Consider the following 14,073-nt stretch of genomic DNA (forward strand, 5'->3'; position numbering starts at 1 on the left):
GAAAAACAAGAAATAAAAATAAGGAGTAACAATATGGAAGGCGGAAATAACACAATCAGGCTGATTTAATTGAGATGATTGAATTCTCTAGCCTGAAAACAGAACACAACGTCCTTTCAGGCACCGATGGGCCATTCCCAGCCAGCCACTCTACACACTAGCGGGTGACAAAGGCCCTCAAGGAGAGGCAGGGTAGGTCACGCCCTCTGAGCAGATGTGACAAGACACCGTAAGACCGTGTAGAGTCAGCTGGGGCTTCCAGAACAAAGTCCTGCAGACCGGGAGGCTTAAACAATGGCACTTTATTTTCTCACCCTCCTGGAGGCTGGAAGTTCAAGACCAAGGTGTCAGCAGGGTTGGTTTCTTCTGAGGCCTCTCTCCTTGGCTTGTGGATGGCCGTCTTCTCCCAGTGTCCTCACATGGTCGTCCCTCTGTGTGTCTGTGTCTGACTCTCTTCTTATAAGTCAGATTGGTGTAGGACCCACATGTATGACTCCCTTCTACCTTAATCACCCCTTTAAAGGCCCCGTCTCCGAACACAGTCACATCCTGAGGTCCGAGGGGCTAGGACTTCAGCACATGGATTTCGGGGGGACAAAATTCAGCCTATAAGAGACAGTAAAATAAACAAATTCCCCAAAGGTCCTATCACCTGGAAAATTTTAAACCCTCTTAAACAACACTTGGGAAGAAAAGGAAATCAAAATCCAAATTGCAGAACATTTAGAAAAGACAATAACAACAGCCCAGGGCAGAACTTTTGGGGTAAGGGATGAAGCTCTGCTCAGTGCATGTTAAAGGACGGGACTGTTTACGTTAGCAAACAAGAAAGAATGAATGAAAGCAAAGCAAGGCACAGAGGGGTCGTGGAACATGCCCAAGATCAAGTAGCTGCTACAGAGCAGAGGTGGGCTGAACCCTGGCTGACTTAATAAGCACAAATATTTGAATTGCAGCACTCTTCGGAATAGGCGCCCCCTCCTTGCCAAAAAAAAAGGATAAAAAAGGTCCAGCAATCGGGGACAGACCATAAATAGCCGTAACCATGCAGGAGATACTGTGCAGCAACACATAGGAGGGAACAGGCAGCTGTCTCGGCCAGTTCCACAGGAGGACTAAGATGGTGACTCAGCTGGTCTCCTGGGCATCTGGAGAGGTATCAGATGTGTCCCCCCATTGGGCGAAGTGAGAAAATAGCTGGTTGAGAGAGGCTTGGCTGCTCTGCCATGGAAAAACCTCCAAGGCATATTGTTAAAGGAAAAAGGAAGGTGCAGAACAGTGCACCCAAAATGCTACCGTGAGAGTGTGTGTGTGTATGCATGTGTGTGCATGCATTTTAAGGATAGATATGCTTGTATCTCTAAAGATTATTGCTAGAAGAATACAGAGAATCTGCCTGCAGCAGCTGCCTCTGGAGAGGCAGACTTTATTCTTTAGAGAAGTAAGTTTACAGAAAATTGAGCAGAAAGGAGATATTCTTGATCAAGTTGAGGAAGGTCACCCCATGCTAGTTTGCTGAGCGGGTGTTGGATTTTTATCAAAGGCTTTCTCTGCATCTGTCGATACGATCACGTGATTTTTCTTCTTTAGCCTGTTGATGTGATGGATCACATTAATTGATTTTCGAGTGTTGAACCAGCCTTGCATGGAGTAAATTCCACTTGGTCGTGGTGTATAATCCCTTTATGCATTGTTGGATTCAATTTGCTAACATTTTGTTGAGGATTTTTGCATCGATGTTTGTGAGAGATATTGGTCCACAGTTTCCCTTTCTTGGAATATCTTTATCCGTTTTTGGCATTAGAGTCATGCTGGCCTCATAGAATGTTTGAAAGTGTTTCCTCTGCTTCTGTTTTCAGGAAGAGATCATAGAGAATTAGTGTCATTTCTTCCTCAGATTTTTGGTGGAATTCATCAGTAAAACTATCTGGGCCGGTTGCTTTCTGTTTTGGAAGGTTATGGAGGGGAAATGTCCTATAATCTCATAATTAAATCTCCATGGTTTCTGTTGTTGTCATTTTGAGTGGGCCAGAGTCCCTGGGCTGTGACCTTCAGGGGAGTTTCTTAGCCATTTTTTTCTCCTTATGTAAGACCAGAAGGTCAGAAGGGGTGGGGTTGGCTAATTTCCCTTTCTCGGGTGGGATAGAGCTCTGGTGAAGTCCTTGCCTGTATGGGCTGGACTTTGTGGCTGAGGGGGGTTCAGGACATCCCCACCCTCTAAGTATGCTACTTTGGCATATTGATTATTTTGAGTTAAAGGCATTTGAAAAACAACAGATGCAAAAAGAGGACACTGGGCCCTTCCTCTTTCTTTCTGAGAGCAGGAGATAAAATTCCCATGTGAAATGTGCCTTCTCTGCGCAAGGAGGAAGAAGCATCTTATCACCAGAGATGAGGAGATAAGGCCAAGAGGAATCAGTACAAACGGATCTTGTTAGAACAACTCTTATCTCCCTATAGTCTCCCCATATATTTTAGCTTTCCACAATAGCTACTCTCCCTTCAACCTAGTACATAAGCACTTGGGGGGCCAGCCCCGTGGCCAAGTGGTTGAGTTCCCACGCTCCACTTCACTGGCCCAGGGTTTTGCTGGTTCGGATCCTGGGTGTGGACATGGCACCACTTGTCAGGCCACATTGAAGCGGTGTCCCATGATGCGGGGTCGGTGAGCCAAGGAGTCGAAAGAAAGATTTCTTAGACTCTCAAGATCTGGCAGTAGTGCTCTTTTATTTAGAGAATAGTGTGGAATAGCATGGGGACAGGACCCATGGGCAGTCAGAGCTTCTGCTGCCGCCGCTTCTGCTACCCCTGCTGGCAGGGGGACAGGGCCCATGGGCAGGCAGGGCCGCTGCTGCTGCCCCTGCTGGCATGGGGACAGGACCCATGGGCAGTCAGAGCTCCTGCTGCTGCCCCGAGTTGAGGGTTAGGGCTAATTTTAAGGCATAGGTATATGATTCATCTCTTTACAAGACAAAGGAAAGAACATGAAAAAAAGTTAAAATGGTATCAGTACAGGTGGGGTCTGGTCATTGGGTGATCCCATGACTTTTAGACAAGAATCAAATCGGATTAAGTAAAGGTTAGAAAGGTTAGACGCCACCACCCTAAACCAGTTACATGAGATTGCCAGACAGCAACCAACTTAAGTTCTTGCCTTCTCCATTAAGAGTTTCTAGGGATAAGGTCATCTCTCTTCTTCTTCCTGGTACAGAGAGGGAGGCACCTTTTACAGATAGAGATTTACCTTACAAAGGTAAATGTGTCCAACAAGGGCAAGTTCCATTCCCCAGAGCCTCCTTCCCTGTCCCAGTTTATTGAAAGCAATCAGCCCAAAACAATCCTGATGCCAAAGAGACATATCCTGGGGTGGCCAATTTCAGGTCCCTACAAGGTCATCCCCCCTTCCTTCACAAATGCAAATGTCTCTCAAAAGGGCAAACAAAATTCCAGTCCTCGGAGCCTGCTTCTCATCTGTAGTTTTAAAAGTAACCAGCCTAAAATCCTCATCATAAACCGTTTTAAAATTAAGCAGCCTAAAAATCCTCATCATCCCACATGCCACAACTAGAAGGACGCACAATTAAAATATACAACTATGTGCTGGGGGGATTTGGGGAGAAAAAGCAAAAAAAAAAAGATTGGCAACAGTTGTTAGCTCGGGTGCCAATTTAAAAAAAAAAAAAAGGGGGGCCAGCCCAGTGGCACAGCAGTTAAGTGTGCATGTTCCACTTTGGCAGCCCGAGGTTTGCCAGTTCGGATCCCAGGTGTGGACATCTGCACCGCTTGGCACGCCATGCTGTGGTAGACGTCCCACATGTAAAAAAGTAGAGGAAGATGGGCACGGATGTTAGCTCTGGGCCAGTCTTCCTCAGCAAAAAGAGGAGGATTGGCAGCAGATGTTAGCTCAGGGCTAATCTTCTTCTTCTTCAAAAAAAACAAAAATAAGCACGTGGGCCTTGTCACTTCTTTGGGTCTTCATTTTTCTTGTGAGGGTTCCTGTGTATGTAAATAAAATTCGTATGTTTTTCTCTTGTTGATCTGTCATATGTCAGTCCCAGCTGGAAACCCTAAGAGGCAAGAGGAAAATTTTTACTTCCCCTACATTACGGAGAATAGAAAGAAGAACAGAATGCGTATTGATGAGGATTTTAGGCTGGTTAATTTTAAAAAACTGCAGATGAGAAGCAGGCTCCGAGGACTGGAATTTTGCTTGCCCTTTTGAGAGACATTTGCATTTGTGAAGGAAGGGGGGATGACCTTGTAGGGACCTGAAATTGGCCACCCCAGCATGTGTCTCTTTGGCATTGGGACTGTTTGGGGCTGATTGCTTTTGATAACAGGGACAGGGAAGGAGGCTCTGGGGAATGGAACTTGCCCGTGTTGGGACACATTTACCTTTGTAAGGTAAATCTCTATCTGTAAAGGTGCCTCCCTCTCTGTACAGGGAAGGAGAGATGACCTTGTCCCTAGAAACTCTTAATGGGGAAGGCAAGAACTTAAGTTGGTTGCTGTCTGGCAATCTCATGTAACTGATTTAGGAGGGGTGGCTTCTAACCTTTCTAACCTTTACTTAGTCCAATTTGATTCTTGTCTAAAAGTCATGGGATCACCCAATGACCAGACCCCACCTGTACTGATACCATTTTAACTTTTTTTCATGTTCTTTCCTTTGTCTTGTAAAGAAATGACTCACATACCCATGCCTTATAAAATTAGCCCTAACCCTCAACTCGGGGCAGCAGCAGGAGCTCTGACTGCCCGTGGACCCTGTCCCCACGCACCAGCTCTGCCTGCCCATGAGTCCTGTCCCCCTGCCAGCGGGGGCAGCAGAAGCGGCGGCAGCAGAAGCTCTGACTGCCCATGGGTCCTGTCCCCATGCTATTCTATACTATTCTCTAAATAAAAGAGCACTACTGCCAGATCTTAAGAGTCTAAGAAATCTTTCTTTCGACTCCTCGGCTCACCGACCCCACATCACTTATGATGTATTTCAACATGGTTAGTCTTCTTCTCTCCCTGCGCAAAGTGCATCATGAAAGTGTGGGACCCCTGAAGTTTTCAACTCTCCAGCTAACCTACTCTGAGCCTCCAGCAGCTGTCAACCACAGTGTTTCCACCAGCACTGGCTCCAGCTGCAGACTTGTGCTCCTGGGCAGCCGTGATTCTCTGCACCCACCCTCTTTCTCCAGTTTTTGGGTAACTGGTGACCTTTGCCCTGTGACCTCAATTCTCTGATGGATCTGAGAAGAGCTGTTGATTTCCGATTTGTTCAGCTTTTTTCTTGTTGTGAGAATGGGAGTGATGGCTTTCAAGCTCCTATGGGCTGGATGGGAAACCAGAAGTTCTTTTTCTTTTTTTTTTAAGAGAAAAACCCCCACCACCCTGAAGGTGAATACCTGGCTGACTTCCTGACATGCCTTTTAACCCTGGTGCCCCTCTGGGCTCTGTCCAGATGTCCATCACTATAAGCCAATGACCTTCAATTGGGTGTCTGCAACCTAGGTCTGTCCTTGGAGCTCTAGCTCCAATGTCCATCTGCCTTTGCCCTCCCACCTGGATGTCCCACGGGTGCCTCAAACGCATCTCAAACTGTCCAACTTGAATTTGCCATCTTTTCCCCAAAACCAATCCACAGCCCAGGTTTCCTACCTCAGGTGACTGGCATCGTGGTGCCCAAGCCAGAAATCTAAGCTTCCCTCCAGATGCTTGCCTCTCTCTGCCCCACAGCACCTGTCAGTCACCAGGTTTATGGAGCTTGCAGCTGACCAGCTCGCCCCCAGCCGCCCCAGCCACTGCATTAGGGCAGCCCTCAGCATCTCTTCTCTGGGCTGTCTCAGCGGCCTCCTCATCGGCCCCTCCAGCTATCCTCTACTCCTTCTCCCTGCTACCAGGGCAGTCTTCCCCCAAAACATTCTTTTATGTCCCTCCCCTGCATGCAAACCGTCACCAGCCCCCAGGTGTGTGCAGGATGAAGTCTAAACCACTTCTCCTGGGTCATAACACAAGGTTACACAACGCTTGTATGCTCCATCCTCCAACTAGAATCCCTTCACCTCTCCTAGCATCCTTCTCCTCTGAAATGGATTGCTTCCTTTCTAGAATAGACCGTGTGCTCTCGTCACCCCATGTGGGACTTAGGAAGGCAGCTAGATCATTCCGGGTGAAGGCAACGTTTGCCCACCCACCCACCGCCCACCCATCCCGCCAGGCTCAGCTCGGACGTCGTCTCCTCCAGGATGCTTTCCCCGTCTGCAGAGCTGCAGGGGCTGCAGCGGCGTGCTGGCAAACATTTGACCCCTCACCCTCCCGGGAAGGAAGCCCTGATTTGTGGCATTTGCCAATTTCCATGGTGTAGATACTCCCACCATGGCCAATTTCATGCTACCAATGTGAAGTCACTGAACACAAGTTGGGAAGAGAAGCTCACCATAGGCTCTCTAGCTGACAGGAGTTGGCTCCAGCACACCACTGATGGATGACCCTCCCCTGGGATCACATCACACCTTGTATTCCCCTCCATCAAAGTACTGATCACAAGGAAATGTTGCAAACAAACCTCGGATGGCCTGAGGGAAGGCTAGATTGAAGGCTCAGCTCTAATCCCCACTTAATGCCTTCCCCACTGTGTGACTTGAGATAAGTGATCCAGCCTCTCTGAGCCTCAGATTTGTCATCTATAAAATAGTCAAAATAATATGTTCTTCCTAAGTTTGCATCGGAATTAAATGATGTAAACACTGTAAAATCCAGTTAAGAAGGTAGGGGAAGGACATTCGAAGGCTGAGGACTCAGCAGGAGGAAGGTGGAGAAGTAGGAGGGAAAGGATGTGTCCTCTTGGTTGGCGTGAACCTGTGAACCCCGGGCTGGAAGGCAGGAGCGAGGGCCACTGAAGGTGGGGGTGTCCAGGAAGGTGGGCTTTGGAGGGCAGTGGAAGGAGGCTGGACGTCATCCTCAGCCCTGGGGGCCTGCAAAGTTCAGAAAGAAAAATTGGACGAGATATTCTAGAAGCAGACCAGTCAGGAGCTGCTGGGGATGGGGCAAAGAGCCAGCCAGGTCAAAACCCTTTGGGGGGCTGGGGCTGGAGAAATAAGGGGGTTGGAGACAAGGATGTTTGTTTTCTTCCCCAGAGACGGGGTGACAGCCTTGGGCATCTTAATTACCAAGCTCAGGAAGCAAGAGGCTCACTAAGCATCATGGGAAACTCCCGGATCCAGCTGAGAAGGGGGAAGTGCACTATCCAGGGTAAGAGGATTTGATGAAAGAAGCCAGAGTCTGTTGCATTTGCCCTGAAGAATGACTGAACTTCAACTGGGTCAAAAGACCCCTCTCCCTGGGCCCTCTGCTCATCCAGTTTGGCAAGACTCAAAACCCCTGTATACTCTAGGACCTTCTACTCAAAGAGTGGGTCTGGGACCAGCAGGAGCAGCGCCTGGGAGCCTCCCAGAAGTGCAGAATCATAGGCCCCAGCCCAGACCTGCAGCATCAGATCCTGCATTTTAGCCAGTCGCCCGGGAACCGTGTGCACAGTGAAGCTTGACAAGCGCTGGCTCAAGCTCCATGTGGCAGGCCCTTGTCCCTCTTGTGTTCATCTGTGTTTCTAGGACCTCAGACATTGTGAGTGCTCAAAAAGGACTGAGGGATGGATTGACGGCTGGCTGAGGGCCGCTGTAGGGGGATGGAGAGAAGGCGTGTTTGAGAGACTGAGGAGGTGACATCCACAGGACTCAGTGGTTAACTGGGTGAGGGGGGCAAGGAGGGGACGGCGCACAAGAGGGTCGATGCTGCCATTTCAAGAGGTTGAACAGACGTTGGCTCTGGGTCCCTGCAGCTCCTTCGTGGACTGGACAAGGGCTCAGCTGTGCAAGGAGGTCAGGATGGGAATGGAGGCCAGACCACACGTGCACGAGACACCCAGGCAACATGCAAGGTGAGGGCAGAGGGCCTGGAAAAGGGCCCAGGGACTCCAGTGTGGAAGGGGTGGGTTGAGAGCAAAGAGTCCACCAGAGGATGACCGGTCAGAGGGGCAGGAGGCCAAGGTCACAGAGAGTTCATGGTCAACTGCCAAATGCCCCCCACTCTGTTTGCGGATGGAGCTGTTACTTCAAGAGTACTCTGTCCCTGGGGAGGACGGCCAGTGCAACGTGGCCTTCCTTCCCTGAAGCTCTTCTGTCTCATAAACGAAACTTACGAATGCAATTTTTCTTGAGTACTCCAACCTTGACGACAAACGTGATTCAACGAATCCCTGTCAACAATCTAAACTGCAATTGCAAGATAACACTGTCATAACGTTTGTACTTAAAACGCTCCTACAGCGTCAAGGCCCTGGGCAGCATTTCCATCCCTGCTTTCATTTCTTCTTGGGGATTCTGTTGGACTTGTTTTGGTTTCTCCCTAGAGCTCCAGGGATGGAATTTGGACACCCTCTCCTGAGACAAGCCGAGGTCGCGGGATCTGGACATTTGACCTTCGTCCTTGGCTGGGACGCAGGGCGTCGCTGCCTCTGCTGGGGTGACGCTTGGCCAGTTAATCATTTTGGACATTCTCTGGGGACCCTCCTCCTGGACAACTGGGGGGACCCCCATGCTGTGTCCCTGGGGGAGCCTCGTCCACCAGCGGTCCTGTGCGGCCACCAGTGCCCACAAGTCTGTCCCTGTCCTTGGTGCAGCTCCTGCCTCTCCAGGCCTCCAGCCCAGGGCTCCAAGTTTATTCTTTTCTGATGACACAGATAAAGCAAATATGTCTCCCTAACTTGTTAACAACAATAAAGGAAACGAAATACACAGACCAACACATCCCAACTTACTAAGCTCCATAAAAATTCAACCAAGTCATATGGCTGTCATCTTTCTTATATTACAACTGTCTTTGACTGCTTTATATTAACTTTTCTCATTTGAGTTTCATTACAGCCATAGCCTTTCAAAGAGTGAATTTATTCAAATTAACTATAATTATTTCAATTAATGATTTTCTTTTGTTTTTTGAGGAAGATTAGCCCTGAGCTCACATCTGCTGCCAATCCTCCTCTTTTCACTGAGGAAGACTGGCCCTGAGCTAACATCTGTGCCTGTCTTCCTCTACTTTATATGTGGGACACCTGCCACAGCATGGCTTCTCAAGTGGTGCCATGTCCGCACCCGGGATCCGAACCGACGAACCCCGGGCCTCCGAAGCGGAACATATGAACTTAACCTCTGCGCCACTGGACAGCCCCTCAGTTAATGATTTTTGATGCTCGTAGTATTACAGCTTGGCTAGTGCTGGGGAAGATTTGATTGTTCCATTGTCTTCTGCTCCCCTAATATTTTTGAGGGTGGCCATACTTCCGGGCCACAACAGGACATTCTGGACCATTCTAATTTTGTTTTTATGCTGCAAGGAATCCTGGTCTCCTTCAGTGGAGACGGTCTTAGAGACCAAAGTCTTGGTGCTGGGGTGCCCATGAGGCTTGGGGGTGGGTGAACCAGAGGCCACTGTGGCCACTTGTCAGAAGCGAAGTTGGAAATTCTTCTATATTTTTAAGCTCATAAGTTTACAGTAAATTCTTTCAGTCTGTGGTTTTGTTAATCTCATGTTGACAGGACTTGGCCACAAGCAGGTCACCACGACACGGGCAAGGGCCCATCCTCAGCAGGGGACGGGGAACAGATGACAAAGGGCAGAGGGGCCTGGGAAGGGAAGGACCGGAGACAGCGAGAGTGGAGGCACTGCTCTGAGGAATCTGGCTGAAGGGAGGAGAGGATTGGAGGTCACAGGGTGGAGGGGCAGGTTTCATTTTCCTTTTTGGTTTTCTGTACTTTTTCTTAAGATGGGAGAGGCTCAAACTTGCTTATTGGTGGAACAGAAAGTGTCTGTACTGATAGGGTCTCTCAGTCAGGGCTCTTCTCTGTACACAGAGAAAAGAATCCGGTTCATCTGGTTAAACCAAACTGTTTAGTGTGGAAGCCTGAGGCCAGTCAGCTCAGGCCCAGAGCGACAGAGAGGCTCCACATGTGTCTTGCCGCTCGGCCTCCCCTGGGGGTGGGCGCTGGGCTCCACGGGGCCTCTCCTCACGTGGTGGTGAGACACCACTGAACCCTACACACTCCGCACTCCTGGCCCAGAAGAAAGAGAAAACACGAGAAAACACCCAGAGCCCGCACAGAAGGAAGATGACACATCTCTCTCCCAGACTCCTACAAGAGACCCAGGGCAGCCGGGCTGTGCTTCCCGGGCAGCACTTTACAGATGGGTAAACTGAGGCCAGAGCAGGGCTGGCATGTGGGCTCTTCCATCCCCACCCTCTTCCTCCATGCCCCCACCCCCAGCCCGGCTCCCCCGGCAGCCAGGCCGGGTCAGACTAGAAGGCATTTAGCCTCAGCTTCCTCTGTAAGGTGGAGATGATGACATCCCGACCTCAGAGGTTGTTGTGAGATTAGACGGGCTGCAAGGAGGCAGTTTTCCCCCCGGGATGGCCAGGAAGGGCTTGTGGGGCCGGCCACAGCCCAAGAGAGGCCTCCCATCCCAAAGCCATTTCCTTCTCAATTCTCTTTTAATCCTTCTGCTTAGGTCTGGAGGCAGGTCTTTTCTGGGTGCTGGCCTGCCTTTTTTGTTGTTGTTTTTTTAAAGATTTTATTTTTCCTTCTTCTCCCCAAAGCCCCCCGTACATAGTTGTATATATTTCAGTTGCGGGTCCTTCTAGTTGTGGCAGTGGGACGCTGCCTCACGTGGCCTGACGAGTGGCGTTAAGTCTGCGCCCAGGATCCGAACCAGTGAAACCCTGGGCTGCCGAAGCGGAGCACGCAAACTTAACCGCTCGGCCACAGGGCCGGCCTGTCCTTAAGCCCTCTCTCTGCCTGGTGAATCTCACTTGTTAACAAGGAGCGGGCGGGAGCGGCTCAGCCCTTAGGAGGGCAATGGCACCCCCCAGAGCTTTAGAATGTTGTTTCATTCTCATTTTTACTGTTGCTTCTATTCCAGGTGAGTGGCAGCAGGGTTCCATCCAGGGCAGTAATACTGTTTCCTCTTAAAATACATTTATTGGACAACAAAAGACCCTGAATACTCAAAGGAATCCTGAGAAAAAAGAACAAAGCTGGAGGTATCACATTCCCTGATTTCAAAATATACTACAAAGCCATGGTAACCAAAACAGAATGGTACTGGCACAAAAGCAGACGCACAGTTTGAGAGCCCAGAAATAAACCCACACATCTATGGACAGCTAAGTTTTGACAAGGGAGCCAAGAACATACAATGGAGAAAGGAAAGTCCCTTCAATAAACGGCGTTGGGGGGCTGGCCCCGTGGCCCAGTGGTTAGGTTCGCGCGCTCCGCTGCAGGCGGCCCAGTGTTTTGTTGGTTCGAATCCTGGGCGTGGACATGGCACTGCTCATCAAACCATCCCACATGCCACAACTAGGAGGACCCACAACGAAGAATATACAACTATGTACTGGGGGGCTTTGGGGAGAAAGAGGAAAAAATAAAATCTTTAAAAAATAAAAAATAAAAATAATTGGTGTTGGGAAAGCTGGACAGCCACATGCAAAAGAATGAAAATAGACCATTATCTTACACCATACACAAAAATTAACTCAAAATGGATTAAAGACTTGAATGTAAGACCTGAAACCATTAAACTTCTAGAAGAAAACATAGGGGGCCGGCCCTGTGGCTGAGTGGTTAAGTTCATGCGCTCCGCTTTGGCGGCCCAGGGTTTTGCCGGTTTGGATCGCGGGTGTGGATGTGGCACCACTCATCAGGCTATACTGATGTGGCGTCCCACATAACACAACTAGAAGGACCCACAACTAGAATATACAGGTATGTACTGGGAGGCTTTGTGGAGAAGAAGAAGAAGAAGAAAAAAAAGAAGATTGGCAACAAATGTTAGCTCAGGTGCCAATCTTTAAAAAAAAAAGAAAACATAGGCAGTACGCTCTTTGACATCGGTCTTAGCAGCATAGTTTCAAGTACCATGTCTGACCAGGCAAGGGAAACAATAGAAAAAACAAACAAATGGGACTACATCAAACTAAAAAGCTTCTGCACAGCAAAGGAAACCATCAACAAAACGAAAAGACAACCTGACAATTGGGAGAAGGTATTTGCAAACCATACATCTGATAAGGGGTTAATATCCAAAATATACAAAGAACTCTTATATCTCAACAACAAAAAACTAACAACCCAATTAAAAAATGGGCAAAAGATCTGAACAGACATTTCTCCAAAGAAGATATACGGATGGCCAACAGGCACATGAAAAGATGCTCAACATCATTAGCTATCAGGGAAATGCAAATCAAAACTTACAAGGAGATATCACCTCACTCCTGTCAGAATGGCTGTAATTAACAAGACAGGAAACAACAAGTGTTGGCGAGGATGTGGGGAGACAGGAACCCTCATACACTGCTGGTGGGAGTGCAAACTGGTGCAGCCACTATGGAAAACAGTATGGAGCTTCCTCAGAAAACTAAGAATAGAACTACCATACAATCCAGCTATTCCACTGCTGGGTATTTATCCAAAGAGCTTGAAAACACTAACGCATAAAGATACAGGCACCTATGTTCAGTGGTTGGTGAACATGATGTAATCTACACAGAAATCGAAATATATAACGAATGTACACCTGAAATTTATATAATGTTATAAACCAATATTACTGCAAAAATAAAATAAAATAAAATACATCTATTGGAATGAAAAAGCCAATATAAAGAAAAAGTATTGTGAGCATTCCCAGTGGTGAAGGGGTACAGGTTCATTCATTCCACACGCATTTGTTGAGTGCCCGGTTACTCTGTTCCAGATGCTGTTCCAGGAGGCAGACATAGCAGTGAACAAGTCAGCAAGCCTCCAAGGCCACGGGACAGCATCAGAATGAAGAGCGTGGGAAGGAATGGGAGATCCTGCCCTGTGGAGCTCACCTTCTGGTGCAGGGGACAAAATAAAATAAATGCATAACTGAGAAATACAGCACGTCACGTGGTGACAAGTGTATGGGGGAGATTAAGGAGGAAAGAGGGTGAGGTGTGCAGGACGGGCATGCCAGGTTTGAAATAAGGAGGTCAGGGAAGCCTCCTAGGAAGCTGACGCTGAAGCTTGAACCTGAAGGAGGTGGAGAGCACCTCGTGGATATGTGGGCAAGGCTATTCCAGGCGGAGGCGCCGCAGAGCACACGCCCTGGAGCGGGTGAGAGCAGCCAGGAGGCCCCACCCGGCTGGGCAGAGTGGGCCGATGGAGAAGAAAGGGACAAGGTCCGAGGAAGGTGGGGGCACAACGAGGCCACTGGGGGAGCCCGTGAGGGTGGAGGAGGGATGTGGCCTGACCTCATTCTACCGTCATCTCTGGGGCTGCTGTTTGGACGGGGGAGTGGGGAGGCAGGGATACCGGTGAGAGGGGGTCCCTGCACTCAACCTGGGGAGTGGCAGGTGACTTGGATAAGGGGGTGGGGTGAGAAGCATCAGATTCTGGGCATATTTTCAAGGCGGGGCTGATAGGATTTGGTTGGCGTGGATGTGGGGTACGTCAGAGAAGAGAACATTTTTGGAAAATAGAGTTTTCCTTAACTGAGATGGGAAGAAGCAGGAGGACGGCCTGGGTACACCCGGATGGTGTCTGGAGCGATGGAAGGGAGGTCTCCGGTGGGCAGTTAGACGCGTGAGCTCAGGGAGGGCTGCAGGCTGCGGGCCATCTGGGTGTCATCAGCAGGCGTCTCTGAGGCCACGGGACAGCATCAGGGTAAAGAGCGTGGAAAGGAGCGGGAGATGGAGAGTTGAGCACAGGCGTCCCAACTTTCAGAGGGTGGGGAGGGGGCCTGCAAAGGAGAATGGAGGGCTGGGGGAAGAGGCAGCGGGCAGCAGCGCCAAGTACTCCTGGCAGGACCAGTGAGACGAGGACAGTGACTCGGCATTGGGTCTAGTAACATGGACATCCCTGGGGACCAAAAATGACCGTTTTAGGAGATTGCAGTGGGGGGCGGGCAAGGGCCTGATGGGAGAGGTCTTAATGGGAGGAGAGAGACTGTGGACAGTGGGAGACTGCAGACCCTTTGGCTGTAAAGGGAAGGAGAAAAGTCTGG

The sequence above is a fragment of the Equus asinus genome, chromosome 4 (genome assembly GCF_041296235.1).
Source record: "Equus asinus isolate D_3611 breed Donkey chromosome 4, EquAss-T2T_v2, whole genome shotgun sequence".
Taxonomy (NCBI): Eukaryota; Metazoa; Chordata; class Mammalia; order Perissodactyla; family Equidae; genus Equus; species Equus asinus.